The sequence below is a fragment of the Lissotriton vulgaris genome, chromosome 5 (assembly GCF_964263255.1).
Source record: "Lissotriton vulgaris chromosome 5, aLisVul1.2, whole genome shotgun sequence".
In the NCBI taxonomy this organism is placed as follows: domain Eukaryota; kingdom Metazoa; phylum Chordata; class Amphibia; order Caudata; family Salamandridae; genus Lissotriton; species Lissotriton vulgaris.
Window position 1 is genome coordinate 1,814,528,176 of NC_141693.1, and position 22,169 is coordinate 1,814,550,344.

At 43.8% G+C, this 22,169-nt stretch overlaps 8 non-coding genes across 8 annotated transcripts; all 8 read left to right on the plus strand.

Moving 5' to 3' along the window:
- The first annotated feature begins 366 nt into the window (after positions 1-366).
- TRNASTOP-UCA (transfer RNA opal suppressor (anticodon UCA)) lies at positions 367-453 on the plus strand. Its single transcript has one exon. It is a non-coding gene; the product is annotated as a tRNA-Sec (tRNA).
- A 2,106-nt stretch (positions 454-2,559) lies between these two features.
- TRNASTOP-UCA (transfer RNA opal suppressor (anticodon UCA)) lies at positions 2,560-2,646 on the plus strand. Its single transcript has one exon. It is a non-coding gene; the product is annotated as a tRNA-Sec (tRNA).
- Positions 2,647-4,271: 1,625 nt separating this feature from the next.
- Positions 4,272-4,358, plus strand: TRNASTOP-UCA (transfer RNA opal suppressor (anticodon UCA)). The gene has a single exon. It is a non-coding gene; the product is annotated as a tRNA-Sec (tRNA).
- A 2,106-nt stretch (positions 4,359-6,464) lies between these two features.
- TRNASTOP-UCA (transfer RNA opal suppressor (anticodon UCA)) lies at positions 6,465-6,551 on the plus strand. The gene has a single exon. It is a non-coding gene; the product is annotated as a tRNA-Sec (tRNA).
- A 2,031-nt stretch (positions 6,552-8,582) lies between these two features.
- Positions 8,583-8,669, plus strand: TRNASTOP-UCA (transfer RNA opal suppressor (anticodon UCA)). The gene has a single exon. It is a non-coding gene; the product is annotated as a tRNA-Sec (tRNA).
- A 2,069-nt stretch (positions 8,670-10,738) lies between these two features.
- TRNASTOP-UCA (transfer RNA opal suppressor (anticodon UCA)) lies at positions 10,739-10,825 on the plus strand. The gene has a single exon. It is a non-coding gene; the product is annotated as a tRNA-Sec (tRNA).
- Positions 10,826-12,930: 2,105 nt separating this feature from the next.
- TRNASTOP-UCA (transfer RNA opal suppressor (anticodon UCA)) lies at positions 12,931-13,021 on the plus strand. Its single transcript has one exon. It is a non-coding gene; the product is annotated as a tRNA-Sec (tRNA).
- Positions 13,022-15,126: 2,105 nt separating this feature from the next.
- On the plus strand, positions 15,127-15,213 carry TRNASTOP-UCA (transfer RNA opal suppressor (anticodon UCA)). Its single transcript has one exon. It is a non-coding gene; the product is annotated as a tRNA-Sec (tRNA).
- The last annotated feature ends 6,956 nt before the right edge of the window (positions 15,214-22,169 follow it).

Genomic DNA, 22,169 nt, shown 5'->3' on the forward strand with positions numbered 1-22,169 from the left:
ATGTCTGTTTATTCTGTGTTCTGTAAACTCAAATCAGCATGGCCTTTCCTATTCTATTGTTGTTAACGCTGACACTAGCAATGATTTATCTGAACTTTGTCCACATTATAAGAAAGGGTGGCAGCAAGTCTTGTTTACCCAGAAATCCTGTCTCTGTTTTGCATACAATCAAAGGTTCATATTCTGAACTTTTGACTAAATCAGTGCATGAAAATAAAGACAAATCAAAAATAGAGCTGAGCCCAGAACTGCAATAAATAGTGGACATTGATAGCTAGGCGGATTACACATTTTGGCCCGCACCCTACCTGTAAAGGCGTATGTATCCTTGTGATATATATACCTGTTTTGCTATAATGTTTCTTTGCCTGGATGAACCTCAGTGGTCTGGGGTGCAGGCTTCAAACCTGTAGCTGTCTAGCGACAGAGTGGTTCAATTCCACCTTCTGGGTGAGGCAGCATTTGTGATGGGCTGCCCATTGTCAGGGTAACTGATACATATGCTTTTTGTCAATTCTGTTTATGTTCACAACTTGTAGAACACAATATTTGGTAACTACATTTTCAGCTGCCCAGCCGACACATGTTTTCTTCTCTGTTTTCAAGGCCACGTCACAATTTAAGATCAAAGAGTATCCGAGAGAATTACTTGTTAAATAGTAGCCAGCGCTCTGAGGAGCGATTCACCTGGGCACCCCAGCAAGTCATGAAAGGAAGGTATGCATTAAACACAGTGCAGATTGGAGAATCTGACATTAATAATCTGAGAGATTGGGAAGATATAGTGACCGATACTAATGAAATGAAGGCAGTGACGTTCATCAATGGAATGAGGGTATCACCTTTGACAATATCAAAGTAAATGGTCATCTATCTGCTCCCATAGATGCCCCCGGTACTGGGGAAGGACCACTGAACCCCATCCTCACTCCACGGAGTAGGCACTTTACTTCCTTGTTGCAGACTTTACTCACAGATCTTGGAGTCTCACAGTCTTTCTGTGCACCCAATATAAACAAATGAATAAATAAATACATGAATACATATGTATAATGAATCCTGCAAAATGAATTTGCCTCTAGGCTATCCCATTTTTAGGGCCAGATAATGGACCCTGAGGCCCAATTACATAAAGCGTTATCCTCAGGATTATACCATTCCATCACATTTGGAAACTAGGATTAAAAAGACATTTTGTACAACAAAAATCTAACCTCCTTACCTCGTCCTCTCATCTGGAGTGATCCAGCAGAGCAAAAAACATGTTGCAGCATAACTTGATTAATAGAGTGTTTTAAGTCTCCCCCAGTATATGTCTACCCATTTCCCGGCAAATGGGAAAAAACTGCCACACAATTTATGTTAAAGTGTCTTGGGCTTTTCTTTCCACAAGTCATTTTGAGGTGTCTTGGACTTTCCTTTCCATGAGTCATGTTGTGGTGTCTTGGTTTTTCCTTTCCATGAGTCATGTTGTGGTGTCTTGGCTTTCCTTTACACAAGTCATGTTGTGGTGTCTTCGGCTTTCCTTTACACAAATCATGTTGTGGTACCATGGCCTTCCGTTACACAAGTCATGTTGTGGTGTCTTGGCTTGCCTTTTCATGAGTCACGTTGTGGTGTCTTGGCTTTCCTTTACACGAGTCATGTTGTGGTATCTTGACTTTCCTTTACACAAGTCATGTTGTGGTGTCTTGGCTTTCCTTTACACAAGTCATGTTGTGTTTTCTTGAACTATCCTTTATACAAGTCATGTTATTGTGTCTTGGTCTTTCCTTTACAGCATTCATGTTGTGTTGTCTTGGATTTTTCTTACCACAGGTCATGGTGTTTCCTTTACCTGAGTCATGTTTTGGTGTCTTGGACTTTCCTTTACACGAGCCATGCTGTGGTGTCTTCAGCTTTCCATGAGTTATGTTGTGGTATCCTGGAATTTCCTTTACACAATTCATGTTGTGGTGTCTTGGCTTTCCTTGACATGAGTCATGTTGTGTTGTCTTGATCTTCCTTTTACACAATTCATGTTGTGGTGTCTTGGCTTTCTTTTACGCAATTCATGTTGTGGTGTTTTGGCTTTCCTTTACACAAGTCATGTTGTGGTGTTTTGGCTTTCCTTTACACAAGTCATGTTTTGGTGTCTTGCTCTTTCCGTTCAAGGAGTCAGAGAGAGTGAGAGAACAGAGTAAGGCTTTAATAATGTCTGTTTCTTCTGTGTTCTGTAAACTCAAATCAGCACGGCCTTTCCTCTTCTATTGTTGTTAACGCTGACATTAGCAATGATTTATCTGAACTTTGTCCACATTATAAGAAAGGTTGGAAGCAAATCTTGTTTACCCAGAAATCCTGTCTCTGTTTTGCATACAATCAAAGGTTCATATTCTGAACTTTTGACTAAATCAGTGCATGAAAATAAAGACAAATCAAAAATAGAGCTGAGCCCAGAACTTCAATAAATAGTGGACATTGATAGCTAGGCGGATTACATATTTTGGCCCGCACCCTACCTGTAAAAGAGTATGTATTCTTGTGATATACTTACCTGTTTTGCTATAATGTTTCTTTGCCCGGATGAACCTCAGTGGTCTGGGGTGCAGGCTTCAAACCTGTAGCTGTCTAGCGACAGAGTGGTTCAATTCCACCTTCTGGGCGAAGCAGCATTTGTTATGGGCTGCCCACTGTCAGGGTAACTGATACATATTTTTTTGTCAATTCTGTTTATGTTCACAACTTGTAGAAGACAATATTTGGTAACTACATTTTTAGCAGCCCAGCCGACACGTGTTTTCTTCTCTGTTTTCAAGGCCACGTCACCATTTAAGATCAAAGAGTATCCGAGAGAATTACTTGTTAAATAGTAGCCAGCGCTCTGAGGAGCGATTCACCTGGGCACCCCAGCAAGTCATGAAAGGAAGGTATGCATTAAACACAGTGTAGATTGGAGAATCTGACATTAATAATCTGAGAGATTGGGAAGAGATAGTGTCCGATACTAATGAAATGAAGGCAGTGACGTTCATCAATGGAATGAGGGTATCACCTTTGACAATATCAAAGTAAATGGTCATCTATATGCTCCCATAGATGCCCCCGGTACTGGGGAAGGACCACTGAACCCCATCCTCACTCCACGGAGTAGGCACTTTACTTCTTTGTTGCAGACTTTACTCACAGATCTTGGAGTCTCACAGTCTTTCTGTGCACCCAATATAAACAAATGAATAAATAAATACATGAATACATATGTATAATGAATCCTGCAAAATGAATTTGCCTCTAGGCTATCCCATTTTTAGGGCCAGATAATGGACCCTGAGGCCCAATGACATAAAACGATATCCTCAGGATTATACCATTCCATCACATTTGGAAACTAGGATTAAAAAGACATTTTGTACAACAAAAATCTAACCTCCTTACCTCGTCCTCTCATCTGGAGTGATCCAGCAGAGCAAAAAACATGTTGCAGCATAACCTGATTAATAGAGTGTTTTAAATCTCCCCCAGTATATGTCTACCCATTCCCCGGCAAAAGGGAAAAAACTGCCACACAATTTATATTAAAGTGTCTTGGGCATTTCTTTCCACAAGTCGTTTTGAGGTGTCTTGGACTTTCCTTTCCATGAGTCATGTTGTGGTGTCTTCGGCTTTCATTCACACGAGTCATGTTGTGGTGCCATGGCTTTCCTTTACACAAGTCATGTTGTGGTGTCTTGATCTTCCTTTTACACAATTCATGTTGTGGTGTCTTGGCTTTCTTTTATGCAATTCATGTTGTGGTGTTTTGGCTTTCCTTTACACAAGTCATGTTGTGGTGTTTTGGCTTTCCTTTACACAAGTCATATTTTGGTGTCTTGCTCTTTCCGTTCAAGGAGTCAGAGAGAGTGAGAGAACAGAGTAAGGCTTTAATAATGTCTGTTTATTCTGTGTTCTGTAAACTCAAATCAGCATGGCCTTTCCTATTCTATTGTTGTTAATGCTGACATTAGCAATGATTTATCTGAACTTTGTCCACATTATAAGAAAGGGTGGCAGCAAGTCTCTTTTACCCAGAAATCCTGTCTCTGTTTTGCATACAATCAAAGGTTCATATTCTGAACTTTTGACTAAATCAGTGCATGAAAATAAAGACAAATCAAAAATAGAGCTGAGCCCAGAACTTCAATAAATAGTGGACATTGATAGCTAGGCGGATTACACATTTTGGCCCGCACCCTACCAGTGAAAGAGTATGTATTCTTGTGATATATATACCTGTTTTGCTATAATGTTTCTTTGCCCGGATGAACCTCAGTGGTCTGGGGTGCAGGCTTCAAACCTGTAGCTGTCTAGCGACAGAGTGGTTCAATTCCACCTTATGGGCGAGGCAGCATTTGTGATGGGCTGCCCATTGTCAGGGTAACTGATACATATGCTTTTTGTCAATTCTGTTTATGTTCACAACTTGTAGAACACAATATTTGGTAACTACATTTTCAGCAGCCCAGCTGACACGTGTTTTCTTCTCTGTTTTCAAGGCCAAGTCACAATTTAAGATCAAAGAGTATCCAAGAGAATTACTTGTTAAATAGTAGCTAGCGCTCTGAGGAGTGATTCACCTGGGCACCCCAGCAAGTCATGAAAGGAAGGTATGCATTAAACACAGTGTAGATTGGAGAATCTGACATTAATAATCTGAGAGATTGGGAAGAGATAGTGTCCGATACTAATGAATTGAAGGCAGTGACGTTCATCAATGGAATGAGGGTATCACCTTTGACAATATGAAAGTAAATGGTCATCTATCTGCTCCCATAGATGCCCCAGGTACTGGAGAAGGACCACTGAACCCCATCCTCACTCCACGGAGTAGGAACTTTACTTCTTTGTTGAAGACTTTACTCACAGATCTTGGAGTCTCACAGTCTTTCTGTGCACCCAATATAAACAAATGAATAAATAAATACATGAATACATATGTATAAGGAATCCTGCAAAATGAATTTGCCTCTAGGCTATCCCATTTTTAGGGCAAGATAATGGACCCTGAGGCCCAACTGCATAAAGCATTATCCTCAGGATTATACCATTCCATCACATTTGGAAACTAGGATTAAAAAGACATTTTGTACAACAAAAATCTAACCTCCTTACCTCGTCCTCTCATCTGGAGTGATCCAGCAGAGCAAAAAACATGTTGCAGCATAACTTGATTAATAGAGTGTTTTAAGTCTCCCCCAGTATATGTCTACCCATTTCCCGGCAAATGGGAAAAAACTGCCACACAATTTATGTTAAAGTGTCTTGGGCTTTTCTTTCCACAAGTCATTTTGAGGTGTCTTGGACTTTCCTTTCCATGAGTCATGTTGTGGTGTCTTGGTTTTTCCTTTCCATGAGTCATGTTGTGGTGTCTTGGCTTTCCTTTACACAAGTCATGTTGTGGTGTCTTCGGCTTTCCTTTACACAAATCATGTTGTGGTACCATGGCTTTCCTTTACACAAGTCATGTTGTGGTGTCTTGGCTTGCCTTTTCATGAGTCACGTTGTGGTGTCTTGGCTTTCCTTTACACGAGTCATGTTGTGGTATCTTGACTTTCCTTTACACAAGTCATGTTGTGGTGTCTTGGCTTTCCTTTACACAAGTCATGTTGTGTTTTCTTGAACTATCCTTTACACAAGTCATGTTATTGTGTCTTGGTCTTTCCTTTACAGCATTCATGTTGTGCTGTCTTGGATTTTTCTTACCACAGGTCATGGTGTTTCCTTTACCTGAGTCATGTTTTGGTGTCTTGGACTTTCCTTTACACGAGCCATGCTGTGGTGTCTTCAGCTTTCCATGAGTTATGTTGTGGTATCCTGGAATTTCCTTTACACAATTCATGTTGTGGTGTCTTGGCTTTCCTTGACATGAGTCATGTTGTGTTGTCTTGATCTTCCTTTTACACAATTCATGTTGTGGTGTCTTGGCTTTCTTTTACGCAATTCATGTTGTGGTGTTTTGGCTTTCCTTTACACAAGTCATGTTGTGGTGTTTTGGCTTTCCTTTACACAAGTCATATTTTGGTGTCTTGCTCTTTCCGTTCAAGGAGTCAGAGAGAGTGAGAGAACAGAGTAAAGCTTTAATAATGTCTGTTTATTCTGTGTTCTGTAAACTCAAATCAGCATGGCCTTTCCTATTCTATTGTTGTTAACGCTGACATTAGCAATGATTTATCTGAACTTTGTCCACATGATAAGAAAGGGTGGCAGCAAGTCTCGTTTACCCAGAAATCCTGTCTCTGTTTTGCATACAATCAAAGGTTCATATTCTGAACTTTTGACTAAATCAGTGCATGAAAATAAAGACAAATCAAAAATAGAGCTGAGCCCAGAACTTCAATAAATAGTGGACATTGATAGCTAGGCGGATTACACATTTTGGTCCGCACCCTACCTGTAAAAGCGTATGTATTCTTGTGATATATATACCTGTTTTGCTATAATGTTTCTTTGCCCGGATGAACCTCAGTGGTCTGGGGTGCAGGCTTCAAACCTGTAGCTGTCTAGCGACAGAGTGGTTCAATTCCACCTTCTGGGCGAGGCAGCATTTGTGATGGGCTGCCCATTGTCAGGGTAACTGATACATGTTTTTTGTCAATTCTGTTTATGTTCACAACTTGTAGAACACAATATTTGGTAACTACATTTTCAGCAGCCCAGCCGACACGTGTTTTCTTCTCTGTTTTCAAGGCCACGTCACAATTTAAGATCAAAGAGTATCCAAGAGAATTACTTGTTAAATAGTAGCCAGCGCTCTGAGGAGCGATTCACCTGGGCCCCCCAGCAAGTCATGAAAGAAAGGTATGCATTTAACACAGTGTAGATGGGAGGATCTGACATTAATAATCTGAGAGATTGGGAAGAGATAGTGTCCGATACTAATGAAATGAAGGCAGTGACGTTCATCAATGGAATGAGGGTATCACCTTTGACAATATCAAAGTAAATGGTCATCTATCTGCTCCCATAGATGCCTCCGGTACTGGGGAAGGATCACTGAACCCCATCCTCACTCCACGGAGTAGGCACTTTACTTCTTTGTTGCAGACTTTACTCACAGATCTTGGAGTCTCACTGTCTTTCTGTGCACCCAATATAAACAAATGAATAAATAAATACATGAATACATATGTATATTGAATCCTGCAAAATGAATTTGCCTTTAGGCTATCCCATTTTTAGGGCCAGATAATGGACCCTGAGGCCCAATGACATAAAAGGATATCCTCAGGATTATACCATTCCATCACATTTGGAAACTAGGATTAAAAAGACATTTTGTACAACAAAAATCTAACCTCCTTACCTCGTCCTCTCATCTGGAGTGATCCAGCAGAGCAAAAAACATGTGTCAGCATAACCTGATTAATAGAGTGTTTTAAGTCTCCCCCAGTATATGTCTACCCATTTCACGGCAAAAGGGAAAAAACTGCCACAAAATTTATGTTAAAGTGTCTTGGGCTTTTCTTTCCACAAGTCGTTTTGAGGTGTCTTGAGCTTTCCTTCCATGAGTCATGTTGTGGTGTCTTCGGCTTTCATTAACACGAGTCATGTTGTGGTGCCATGGCTTTCCTTTACACAAGTCATGTTGTGGTGTCTTGGCTTGCCTTTTCATGAGTCATGTTGTGGTGTCTTGGCTTTCCTTTACACGAGTAATGTTGTGGTGTCTTGACTTTCCTTTTCACAAGTCATGTTGTGGTGTCTTGGCTTTCCTTTACACAAGTCATGTTGTATTTTCTTGAACTATCCTTTACACAAGTCATGTTATGGTGTCTTGGTCTTTCCTTTACAGCATTCATGTTGTGTTGTCTTGGATTTTTCTTACCACAAGTCATGGTGTTTCCTTTACCCGAGTCATGTTTTGTTGTCTTGGACTTTCCTTTACACGAGCCATGCTGTGGTGTCTTCAGCTTTCCATGAGTTATGTTGTGGTATCCTAGAATTTCCTTTACACAATTCATGTTGTGGTGTCTTGGCTTTCCTTGACATGAGTCATGTTGTGTTGTCTTGATCTTCCTTTTACACAATTCATGTTGTGGTGTCTTGGCTTTCTTTTAAGCAATTCATGTTGTGGTGTTTTGGCTTTCCTTTACACAAGTCATGTTGTGGTGTTTTGGCTTTCCTTTACACAAGTCAGATTTTGGTGTCTTGCTCTTTCCGTTCAAGGAGTCAGAGAGAGTGAGAGAACAGAGTAAGGCTTTATTAATGTCTGTTTATTCTGTGTTCTGTAAACTCAAATCAGCATGGCCTTTCCTATTCTATTGTTGTTAACACTGACACTAGCAATGATTTATCTGAACTTTGTCCACATTATAAGAAAGGTGGCAGCAAGTCTTGTTTACCCAGAAATCCTGTCTCTGTTTTGCATACAATCAAAGGTTCATATTCTGAACTTTTGATTACATCAGTGCATGAAAATAAAGACAAATCAAAAATAGAGCTGAGCCCAGAACTTCAATAAATAGTGGACATTGATAGCTAGGCGGATTACACATTTTGGCCCGCACCCTACCTGTAAAAGCGTATGTATTCTTGTGATATATATACCTGTTTTGCTATAATGTTTCTTTGCCCGGGTGAACCTCAGTGGTCTGGGGTGCAGGCTTCAAACCTGTAGCTGTCTAGCGACAGAGTGGTTCAATTCCACCTTCTGGGCGAGGCAGCATTTGTGATGGGCTGCCCATTGTCAGGGTAACTGATACATATGCTTTTTGTCAATTCTGTTTATGTTCACAACTTGTAGAACACAATATTTGGTAACTACATTTTCAGCAGCCCAGCCGACACGTGTTTTCTTCTCTGTTTTCAAGGCCACGTCACAATTTAAGATCAAAGAGTATCCGAGAGAATTACTTGTTAAATAGTAGCCAGTGCTCTGAGCAGCGATTCACCTGGGCACCCCAGCAAGTCATGAAAGGAAGGTATGCATTAAACACAGCGTAGATTGGAGAATCTGACATTAATAATCTGAGAGATTGGGAAGATATAGTGTCTGATACTAATGAAATGAAGGCTGTGACGTTCATCAATGGAATGAGGGTATCACCTTTGACAATATCAAAGTAAATGGTCATCTATCTGCTCCCATAGATGCCCCCGGTACTGGGGAAGGACCACTGAACCCCATCGTCACTCCACGGAGTAGGCACTTTACTTCTTTGTTGCAGACTTTACTCACAGATCTTGGAGTCTCACAGTCTTTCTGTGCACCCAATATAAACAAATGAATAAATAAATACATGAATACATATGTATAATGAATCCTTCAAAATGAATTTGCCTCTAGGCTATCCCATTTTAGGGCCAGATAATGGACCCTGAGGCCCAATGACATAAAACGATATCCTCAGGATTATACCATTCCATCACATTTGGAAACTAGCATTAAAAAGACACTTTGTACAACAAAAATCTAACCTCCTTACCTCGTCCTCTCATCTGGAGTGATCCAGCAGAGCAAAAAACATGTTGCAGCATAACCTGATTAATAGAGTGTTTTAAGTCTCCCCCAGTATATGTCTACCCATTTCCCAGCAAAAGGGAAAAAACTGCCTCAGAATTTATGTTAAAGTATCTTGGGCTTTTCTTTCCACAAGTCGTTTTGAGGTGTCTTGGACTTTCCTTTCCATGAGTCATGTTGTGGTGTCTTGGCTGTCCTTAACACAAGTCATGTTGTGGTGTCTTCGGCTTTTATTTTCACGAGTCATGTTGTCGTGCCATGGCTTTCCTTTACACAAGTCATGTTGTGGTGTCTTGGCTTGCCTTTTCATGAGTCACGTTGTGGTGTCTTGGCTTTCCTTTACAAGAGTAATGTTGTGGTGTCTTGACTTTCCTTTACACAAGTCAAGTTGTGGTGTCTTGGCTTTCCTTTACACAAGTCATGTTGTATTTTATTGAACTATCCTTTACACAAGTCATGTTATGGTTTCTTGGTCTTTCCTTTACAGCATTCATGTTGAGTTGTCTTGGACTTTTCTTACCACAAGTCATGGTGTTTCCTTTACCTGAGTCATGTTTTGTTGTCTTGGACTTTCCTTTACACGAGCCATGCTGTGGTGTCTTCAGCTTTCCATGAGTTATGTTGTGGTATCCTGGAATTTCCTTTACACAATTCATGTTGTGGTGTCTTGGCTTTCCTTGACATGAGTCATGTTGTGTTGTCTTGATCTTCCTTTTACACAATTCATGTTGTGGTGTCTTGGCTTTCTTTTACGCAATTCATGTTGTGGTGTTTTGGCTTTCCTTTACACAAGTCATGTTGTGGTGTTTTGGCTTTCCTTTACACAAGTCATATTTTGGTGTCTTGCTCTTTCCGTTCAAGGAGTCAGAGAGAGTGAAAGAACAGAGTAAGGCTTTAATAATGTCTGTTTATTCTGTGTTCTGTAAACTCAAATCAGCATGGCCTTTCCTATTCTATTGTTGTTAACGCTGACATTAGCAATGATTTATCTGAACTTTGTCCACATTATAAGGAAGGGTGGCAGCAAGTCTCGTTTACCCAGAAATCCTGTCTCTGTTTTGCATACAATCAAAGGTTCATATTCTGAACTGTTGACTAAATCAGTGCATGAAAATAAAGACAAATCAAAAATAGAGCTGAGCCCAGAACTTCAATAAATAGTGGACATTGATAGCTAGGCGGATTACATATTTTGGCCCGCACCCTACCTGTTTAAGCGTGTGTATTCTTGTGATATATATACCTGTTTTGCTGTAATGTTTCTTTGCCCGGATGAACCTCAGTGGTCTGGGGTGCAGGCTTCAAACCTGTAGCTGTCTAGCGACAGAGTGGTTCAATTTCACCTTCTGGGCGAGGCAGCATTTGTGATGGGCTGCCCATTGTCAGGGTCACTGATACATATGCTTTTTGTCAATTCTGTTTATGTTCTCAACTTGTAGAACACAATATTTGGTAACTACATTTTCAGCAGCCCAGCTGACACGTGTTTTCTTCTCTGTTTTCAAGGCCAAGTCACAATTTAAGATCAAAGAGTATCCGAGAGAATTACTTGTTAAATAGTAGCCAGCGCTCTGAGGAGCGATTCACCTGGGCACCCCAGCAAGTCATGAAAGGAAGGTATGCATTAAACACAGTGTAGATTGGAGAATATGACATTAATAATCTGAGAGATTGGGAAGAGATAGTGTCCGATACTAATGAATTGAAGGCAGTGACGTTCATCAATGGAATGAGTGTATCACCTTTGACAATATGAAAGTAAATGGTCATCTATCTGCTCCCAGAGATGCCACCGGTACTGGGGAAGGACCACTGAACCCCATCCTCACTCCACGGAGTAGGCACTTTACTTCTTTGTTGTAGGCTTTACTCACAGATCTTGGAGTCTCACAGTCTTTCTGTGTACCCAATATAAACAAAGGAATAAATACATACATGAATACATATGTATAATGAATCCTGCAAAATGAATTTGCCTCTAGGCTATCCCATTTTTAGGGCCAGATAATGGACCCTGAGGCCCAATGACATAAAACGATATCCTCAGGATTATACCATTCCATCACATTTGGAAACTAGGATTAAAAAGACATTTTTTACAACAAAAATCTAACCTCCTTACCTTGTCCTCTCATCTGGAGTGATCCAGCAGAGCAAAAACATTTTGCAGCATAACCTGATTAATAGAGTGTTTTAAGTCTCCCCCAGTATGTGTCTACCCATTTCCCGGCAAAAGGGAAAAAACTGCCACACAATTTATGTTAAAGTGTCTTGGGCTTTTCTTTCCACAAGTCGTTTTGAGGTGTCTTGGACTTTCCTTTCCATGAGTCATGTTGTGGTGTCTTGGTTTTTCCTTTCCATGAGTCATGTTGTTGTGTCTTGGCTGTCCTTTACACAAGTCATGTTGTGGTGTCTTCGGCTTTCATTTTCACGAGCCATGTTGTGGTGCCATGGCTTTCCTTTACACAGGTCATGTTGTGGTGTCTTGGCTTGCCTTTTCATGAGTCACGTTGTGGTGTCTTGGCTTTCCTTTACACGAGTAATGTTGTGGTGTCTTGACTTTCCTTTACACAAGTCAAGTTGTGGTGTCTTGGCTTTCCTTTACACAAGTCATGTTGTATTTTATTGAACTATCCTTTACACAAGTCATGTTATGGTGTCTTGGTCTTTCCTTTACAGCATTCATGTTGTGTTGTCTTGGATTTTTCTTACCACAAGTCATGGTGTTTCCTTTACCAGAGTCATGTTTTGTTGTCTTGGACTTTCCTTTACACGAGCCATGCTGTGGTGTCTTCAGCTTTCCATGAGTTATGTTGTGGTATCCTGGAATTTCCTTTACACAATTCATGTTGTGGTGTCTTGGCTTTCCTTGACATGAGTCATGTTGTGTTGTCTTGATCTTCCTTTTACACAATTCATGTTGTGGTGTCTTGGCTTTCTTTTACGCAATTCATGTTGTGGTGTTTTGGTTTTCCTTTACACAAGTCATGTTGTGGTGTTTTGGCTTTCCTTTACACAAGTCATACTTTGGTGTCTTGCTCTTTCCGTTCAAGGAGTCAGAGAGAGTGAGAGAACAGAGTAAGGCTTTAATAATGTCTGTTTATTCTGTGTTCTGTAAACTCAAATCAGCATGGCCTTTCCTATTCTATTGTTGTTAACTCTGACATTAGCAATGATTTATCTGAACTTTGTCCACATTATAAGAAAGGGTGGCAGCAAGTCTTGTTTACCCAGAAATCCTGTCTCTGTTTTGCATACAATCAAAGGTTCATATTCTGAACTTTTGACTAAATCAGTGCATGAAAATAAAGACAAATCAAAAATAGAGCTGAGCCCAGAACTTCAATAAATAGTGGACATTGATAGCTAGGCGGATTACACATTTTGGTCCGCACCCTACCTGTAAAAGCGTATGTATTCTTGTGATATATATACCTGTTTTGCTATAATGTTTCTTTGCCCGGATGAACCTCAGTGGTCTGGGGTGCAGGCTTCAAACCTGTAGCTGTCTAGCGACCGACAGAGTGGTTCAATTCCACCTTCTGGGCGAGGCAGCATTTGTGATGGGCTGCCCATTGTCAGGGTAACTGATACATGTTTTTTCGTCAATTCTGTTTATGTTCACAACTTGTAGAACACAATATTTGGTAACTACATTTTCAGCAGCCCAGCCGACACGTGTTTTCTTCTCTGTTTTCAAGGCCACGTCACAATTTAAGATCAAAGAGTATCCAAGAGAATTACTTGTTAAATAGTAGCCAGCGCTTGAGGAGCGATTCACCTGGGCACCCCAGCAAGTCATGAAAGGAAGGGTATGCATTAAACACAGTGTAGATTGGAGAATCTGACATTAATAATCTGAGAGATTGGGAAGAGATAGTGTCCGATACTAATGAAATGAAGGCAGTGACGTCCATCAATGGAATGAGGGTATCACCTTTGACAATATCAAAGTAAATGGTCATCTATCTGCTCCCATAGATGCCCCCGGTACTGGAGAAGGACCACTGAACCCCATCCTCACTCCACGGAGTAGGCACTTTACTTCTTTGTTGAAGACTTTACTCACAGATCTTGGAGTCTCACAGTCTTTCTGTGCACCCAATATAAACAAATGAATAAATAAATACATGAATACATATGTATAATGAATCCTGCAAAATGAATTTGCCTCTAGGCTATCCCATTTTTAGGTCCAGATAATGGACCCTGAGGCCCAATTACATAAAACGTTATCCTCAGGATTATACCATTCCATCACATTTGGAAACTAGGATTAAAAAGACATTTTGTACAACAAAAATCTAACCTCCTTACCTTGTCCTCTCATCTGGAGTGATCCAGCAGAGCAAAAAACATGTTGCAGCATAACCTGATTAATAGAGTGTTTTAAGTCTCCCCCAGTATATGTCTACCCATTTCCCGGCAAAAGGGAAAAAACTGCCACACAATTTATGGTAAAGTGTCTTGGGTTTTTCTTTCCACAAGTCGTTTTGAGGTGTCTTGGACTTTCCTTTCCATGAGTCATGTTGTGGTGTCTTGGTTTTTCCTTTCCATGAGTCATGTTGTGGTGTCTTGGCTGCCCTTTACACAAGTCATGTTGTGGTGTCTTCGGCTTTCATTTTCACGAGTCATGTTGTGGTGCCATGGCTTTCCTTTACACAAGTCATGTTGTGGTGTCTTGGCTTGCCTTTTCATGATTCACGTTGTGGTGTCTTGGCTTTCCTTTACACGAGTAATGTTGTGGTGTCTTGACTTTCCTTTACACAAGTCAAGTTGTGGTGTCTTGGCTTTCCTTTACACAAGTCATGTTGTATTTTATTGAACTATCCTTTACACAAGTCATGTTATGGTGTCTTGGTCTTTCCTTTACAGCATTCATATTGTGTTGTCTTGGATTTTTCTTACCACAAGTCATGGTGTTTCCTTTACCCGAGTCATGTTTTGTTGTCTTGGACTTTCCTTTACACGAGCCATGCTGTGGTGTCTTCAGCTTTCCATGAGTTATGTTGTGGTATCCTGGAATTTCCTTTACACAATTCATGTTGTGGTGTCTTGGCTTTCCTTGACATGAGGCATGTTGTGTTGTCTTGATCTTCCTTTTTCACAATTCATGTTGTGGTGTCTTGGCTTTCTTTTACGCAATTCATGTTGTGGTGTTTTGGCTTTCCTTTACACAAGTCATGTTGTGGTGTTTTGGCTTTCCTTTACACAAGTCATATTTTGGTGTCTTGCTCTTTCCGTTCAAGGAGTCAGAGAGAGTGAGAGAACAGAGTAAGGCTTTAATAATGTCTGTTTATTCTGTGTTCTGTAAACTCAAATCAGCATGGCCTTTCCTATTCTATTGTTGTTTACGCTGACATTAGCAATGATTTATCTGAACTTTGTCCACATTATAAGAAAGGGTGGCAGCAAGTCTTGTTTACCCAGAAATCCTGTCTCTGTTTTGCATACAATCAAAGGTTCATATTCTGAACTTTTGACTAAATCAGTGCATGAAAATAAAGACAAATCAAAAATAGAGCTGAGCCCAGAACTTCAATAAATAGTGGACATTGATAGCTAGGCGGATTACACATTTTGGTCCACACCCTACCTGGAAAAGCGTATGTATTCTTGTGATATATATACATGTTTTGCTATAATGTTTCTTTGCCCGGATGAACCTCAGTGGTCTGGGGTGCAGGCTTCAAACCTGTAGCTGTCTAGCGACAGAGTGGTTCAATTCCACCTTCTGGGCGAGGCAGCATTTGTGATGGGCTGCCCATTGTCAGGGTAACTGATACATGTTTTTTGTCAATTCTGTTTATGTTCACAACTTGTAGAACACAATATTTGGTAACTACATTTTCAGCAGCCCAGCCGACACGTGTTTTCCTTTCTGTTTTCAAGGCCACGTCACAATTTAAGATCAAAGAGTATCCAAGAGAATTACTTGTTAAATAGTAGCCAGCGCTCTGAGGAGCGATTCACCTGGGCACCCCAGCAAGTCATGAAAGGAAGGGTATGCATTAAACACAGTGTAGATTGGAGAATCTGACATTAATAATCTGAGAGATTGGGAAGAGATAGTGTCCGATACTAATGAAATGAAGGCAGTGACGTTCATCAATGGAATGAGGGTATCACCTTTGACAATATCAAAGTAAATGGTCATCTATCTGCTCCCATAGATGCCCCCGGTACTGGAGAAGGACCACTGAACCCCATCCTCACTCCACGGAGTAGGCACTTTACTTCTTTGTTGAAGACTTTACTCACAGATCTTGGAGTCTCACAGTCTTTCTGTGCACCCAATATAAACAAATGAATAAATAAATACATGAATACATATGTATAATGAATCCTGCAAAATGAATTTGCCTCTAGGCTGTCCCATTTTTAGGGCCAGATAATGGACCCTGAGGCCCAATTACATAAAACGTTATCCTCAGGATTATACCATTCTATCACATTTGGAAACTAGGAGGATTAAAAAGACATTTTGTGGGGGGGGAGCTACGCGGGCATCCAAGATGGTCGCGTGAGCAGAGAGCTCCTGAGACCCGCGCCGCCCTTCTAGATCTATCCTGCAATTATCCTGGTAACTTCGACGGGCTTTTGAAGTGCTACTCTCACTGATACCGTCGATCCTTTTTTGGCCTAGATCGGACCTCGGGGACCATTTTTTCATCGTCTCCAACTTCCTGGCCTAACCCCCGACGAGACCGGGGTCTCTGCTGCCTAATATGGCCGAGCTGTAATGCGACAACAACGGCTGCCTGGCATCTCCTCCATCGGTGGTGTGCCACTTTCACATTCAGTTTCCAGCCCTCTCGTCACTGACTCCTTGGGACCTGCTACTTTCTCCGGTCTGCTGCTCTCATTGTGCACGCTTTCTTTCTTGGTGCCGGCTAGGTGGCCCGTGGCACTCTTTCATGACACCAGACTTTTGGGGTTCGAGACTTGTCACCATCTCGCTGCACCCGGGTGTCCCTGGCCGGTGCTGAACACAACATGGCGACGAAACCTGAAGCGGAGAAACGCCGGAAGACCACTACTCGCGGGGGGTCGATCCAGTCTAACATTATCGAGCGCTATACCCAACCGAGAGGTTCCCCCGGCGCTGCCAGTCGTGGCTTAGAGGACCCGCAGACAGACATGTCGTCTTCTTCAGAAGTGTCCCTTCAAGACCTGTTAGCCGCCATTGCAGGCCTCAAGGCCGATATGAGTCAACAATACGAGGCCATCGTGTCCAAGATAGACACGGTGGCGGTGGATGTTACTCTTATTCGAGCCGATTTGGCCAAGACGAACGAGAGGGTCAAGGCATTGGACTTAAAGGCATCGAGTTTGGTGACGGACATGGCGGAGGCACAATCCGAGATAGGGAATTTGCGCTCCTCACACGACCTTTTGCTCAAACGCATGGAGGACTATGACAATAGGGCCCGGCGGAACAACATACGCTTGGTCGGAGTACCGGAAGGCAATGGTGCCACCTCGATCGACTTACTGGTCGAGGAACTCATTGTCGCTAAACTCGCTCCCGCAGGTCTCAGCAAGTTTTTTGCGGTTGAGCGTGCCTATCGCTTCCCAGGTGGTCAGGTGAAGCCAGGGGGCCCTCCGAGGCCTATCATCGCTAGACTGTTTCACTTTCGGGACAGAGACGCTATCCTGCAGGCCGCTCGTAAACACGGCCCATTGAAGTACGATAATAACTCTGTCTCGATCTATCCTGATTTCACCCCCCAAGTGCAACGACAACGTTCTGGGTTCCTTGGAGTGAAGCGTCGTCTAAGGGATTTGGGACTGAAATACGCAATACTGTTTCCTGCTCGCTTGCGGATTGAGTTCAGAGAACGAGCCTATTTCTTCGATCAGCCTGATCGTGCTAGTGACTGGTTGGACTCGCTGCCGAAAGATGACACCGAGAGTGGAGGCTCCGGCGGTGCGGAAGGTGGTGCGACGGCCCAGGTTTAACTTGGGCCCCCAGTGGTCCGACTTGAGACTGTGAACTTTACAGAGTAACTATATCGTATGCTTTATTGTGCCCGTGGTGGTGCGGGTACGGGTGGTTTCTCCCTTCCTCCTCGGGGGTTTTCTTTGTGTAGATCAGATGGGGCGACAGGCACACTGCAGTTTGGGGTGGCTTTCTAGTCAGCAGGGGTGCAGGGTGGGGGGCGTTGTAACGGGTTCTTGGTTGGGAGGTGGTTGGTGGGGACTTGGTTGTGTTCTGTGTTTTCTGTTCTTTCTCTTTTTTCATGGTATATTACTGATTGCAAGTATTCTGGATCTGTGGTTATGGGAGGGGGTAGGGCTGGGTCGTTCTTCCTGGAATGGGGGGGGTGAGATGCAGGTTCTTTCTTGGAACGTCAACGGTTTGGGTGACAGGATAAAACGCGGCATTGTGTTACAATTTATAAGGCGCCATGCTCCTGATGTTGTGTTCCTCCAGGAAACCCACTTGATCGGTAATGCCTGTAAAGCTCTTGACCGTCGGGGCTACCGATTGGCCGCCCACGCTGGTTTCACCTCCGGGTCTCGGGGAGTGGGTATAATGGTTAAATCCTCCCTGGCCCTTGAGATTGATGATGTTGTCCTAGATGATCGGGGACGATATGCTGCTGTCTCGGGGAGGTGGGAGGGAAAGCCAATTGTGTTAGTGGTTGTGTATATCCCCCCGGGGCTGCAGGCCATTACGTACGCCGATCTTGGCAAGACTCTTCTTGGTCTCCCTGATGGTCTGCTGATCATGGGTGGAGACTTTAACTCTGTGATGTCTGGCGAATTGTGATAGACTGCCCCCCTAGAGTTCTGCCGCAGTCCCAGATGTGGCTCAATGATATGACTGAAACTTTTGGTCTGGTGGATGTTTGGCGTTCGCTGCACCCCGCCCAGACGCAGTATACCTTCCACTCTGGTGCGCATGGCAGCCTCTCTCGGATAGATTACTTCTTTATGCTGGCCTCTACCCTATCCTTGGTACGGGAGGTGCGTCATCTCCCCCGGGGTATCTCGGATCATTCTCCCTTGCTGATTAAGATCTCTGTGGGTGGTCTTTATGGTAACGGAGTTCCCCCTGTTCCCCCCTGGCATTTTCGGAATCCTCGGCTCAGCTCAGACTTGGTGAAGGCTATTGACTGTTATTTCGATGAAAATGTGGGTTCGGTGACCTCCCCAACGGTTCTCTGGGAGGCCTTTAAAACAGTCATTCGGGGATCCGCACTGTCTCTTATTGCTGCTGAACGGAGGGCTAAGCGGGAGGCCGTGCTGGCCCTTGAGACTGAAATTACAGCACTTGAAAGTGAGCTGGGTGGGGATGATACGCCTGCGCTGCTACACACCTTGGAGCTGAAACAGGCGGACTACAAGGCTTGTGTGACCGATGCTGCTAAGTTGATGCGAGCGAACCAATTGGGCCGGCTGTATGATGTGGGTGACAAGGCGAGCAAACTCCTAGCGTGGCTGGATAAGGCTGAAAGAGCGAATCGTGTTGTGCCCGTTATTGTTCGCGAGTCTGGTGAATGTGTGTCTGACCCCGGTGAGATTGTCGACTGTTTTGTTGATCATTTCCGGAAAGTTTATACCCCGGTGAGTGATCGTGATGAGGCTGATTCCCGTTTGCTGTTGCGTGATATAGCTCTTCCTTGTGTTTCGGAGGACGAGGGCCTCGCTCTGGAGGCTCCCTTTACGGTTGATGAGATTGCCCTTGCTATCAGATCTCTGCGATCGGGCAAGGCGTTGGGGCCTAATGGTTTGCCCATCGAGCTTTACAAACTTCGCCCAGACAAGATGGCCGCTCATCTCCGCAACATGTTTCTAGACGCGTTCGAGGCAGGAGTCCTTCCGCTTGAACAGCGCCTAGCTACTATAGTGGTCATTTATAAGGATGGCAAGCCCCGTGATCGCTGTACTTCTTACCGCCCCATTTCCCTGCTAAACGCAGAACCTAAAATCCTAGCCAAGGTTCTGGCCAATCGGTTGTTGACGGTGATTTGTGACCTGATCCATCCGGATCAATCCGGCTTCATACCACATAGGAACACGGCCCTTAATCTGCGTAGGCTTCATGGTGTTCTCGCGAGAGCTGCTACTCTCACGGAGCCTGCGGTGGTGGCCTCCCTGGACGCTACGATGGCTTTTGACACCATTGAATGGCCTTATCTTTGGGCGGCCCTCTCCAAGTTCGGCTTTGGCCCTAACTTTATTGCGTGGGTCAGGCTTCTTTATGAACAACCACTTGCCCATGACGTGGTAAATGGCAGAAGTTCTGACCCCTTCCCATTGGGACGCGGCACCCGTCAGGGATGTCCGCTTTCCCCGCTCCTGTTTGCGTTGGCGCTTGAACCCCTTGCGGCATGGCTCCGGTGGGAACCTTCGATTAAAGGGATCCGGTGGGCACCAGATCTGGAGGATCGCGTCTCACTGTATGCCGACGACATCCTCCTTTACTTCACTTCCCCTCAAAAATCTTTGAACGTGCTCTTCGACGTTCTTACATCCTTCGGTAAGAACTCCGGATTGGTCATCAATTGGACCAAATCCTGTGTTTATGTTATAGCCGGGGTCCTGCCGCCGCTGCCTCGTAGGTTTCCAATTTTGGTGGCGAATGACGGTTTTAAGTATTTGGGGATTTATGTCTCTACTGTTTCTGCGGTGCGTTATGAACGTAACCTGTATGCTCCGCTCCGTCGTCTCAAACAAGATGTGAGGCGATGGCGTGAATTGCCCTTGTCTCCGTTGGGCCGAGCGGCGCTTTTCAAAATCCCCCGATTTCTCTATGCGTTGCAGAATTTCTTCGACCCTGTCCCTGCTCGCTACTTTCGTGAGATCGAAAGTCTACAGCGACAATTGATCTGGGACGGTCGCACCCGTATCGCGCTGTCTAAGCTCACCCTTCCCTGGTATGACGGCGGTATTGCTTTACCAGATATTAGACGTTATTATTGGGCCTCGCACCTGAGCGCCATCAATCACGTAACGTATTCATCGGAATCCGCTCCTGCCTTTGCCCTGGACAAATTATTACCGCCCGGTGGCAACTTTAATAGAGCTTTGTACTCGAAGTCGCCGATCCGCCTCCTTACGGGTCCTACGAAGTGTGCGGTTCGGGCCTGGAGGGATGCAACTGTGGCTACGGGCTGGAGTGGCAAGCTGACGCGTATGACCCCGCTGTACGACTCTGATCGATTGGGCAACCTTTGGCAGACGAAAGGGTTTGACAGGTGGGACATGATTGGGATCAGTAAGGTGGAGGATCTTTGGGCCAGGGGCACTGTGAATTCCTTTGAAGCCCTGAAACTGGAATACCAGCTTGATGATAGGCAACATTTTTGGTATATGCAGGTCCGATATGCCTTGTCCTCAGCCTTTCCCCCTGGGACTGATATTCCACAATCCTCCCCGCTGGAGGATCATATCCTAGACGGCCACTTCCCCGATAGTACGATTTCCTTAATATACAAGAAGCTCATTAACAACAGGGCTGACCAGCTGGGGAAACTTCGTGCTTCCTGGACAGCGGACGGGCTTGAACTAGACGATGAGGACTGGCAGTCGGCTGTTTCTTCCCCTAAGGAAGTGGCTATTCCGGCCCACCTTAGTTTTGTCCAGCTAAAGATCCTCCACCGTGTGTATGTAACTGGTATGCGACTGGTGCGAATGGGGCTTGCGACGGATGGACGGTGTAGGCGTGGGTGTGGTATGGATGGTACTTTTCTTCATGTTCTATGGGAATGTCCGGTTGTCTCGGCCTTCTGGTCCAGGGTGCATGACGTGATGGGACGTGTCACAGGAGTCCCCCTCCTTCCTGAGGCACGGCGTTGCTTGCTCAATGTGTGGGAGCCTACGGACTGTACTGCTGCTCAGACGTTCTGGGTCACTCTGGGCAACATGGTTGCCAAGAGGGACATAGCGCAGCTCTGGGGCTCTGCCAGACCACCACGGCTCAGTGCCTGGAAGGATAACATGGACTGGTGCATGTTTCGAGAAAAGACGGTGTATGAGGCACGGGGTCGTCCCAGAAAGTGGTCCAGGATTTGGGCACAGTGGAATTCGTACCGTGGCGATATATGTTCCCCTCCACTCGATTATGAGATTCCTGTCCCCTCCTCCCCATGATTGGCGTTCCGGTTTTTTTGTTTTCCATATCACATGTATCCTTTCTTCCTTCATGATCACCTCCCCCCCTGGCAGATTCGTTTCTTCTTATATTTACTCCTTTTCCCCCTTCCCCCCCTCTTATGACCATTGCTAGTATGATGCCATGTTTTTGTGTTGTTGTGTTTTCTCAACAAAATCATAAAATTAAACCTTCGATATCCTTCTAGTACGTTTTATGCTCCGCACTATAATGTGTGCTCAGTGCTCCTCTTAAAAGTGTACTGTCCCACTTTCCTTTTTTCAATATGTATCATAGCGGCCGGCCCTGAGGGGTTGTAGGCATACGCTGTGTATTGTGCATTTCGTAAATAAAGGTTTAAAAAAAAAAAAAGACATTTTGTACAACAAAAATCTAACCTCCTTACCTCGTCCTCTCATCTGGAGTGATCCAGCAGAGCAAAAAACATGTTGCAGCATAACCTGATTAATAGAGTGTTTTAAGTCTCCCCCAGTATATGTCTACCCATTTCCCGGCAAAGGGGAAAAAACTGCCACACAATTTATGTTAAAGTGTCTTGGGCTTTTCTTTCCACAAGTCATTTTGAGGTGTCTT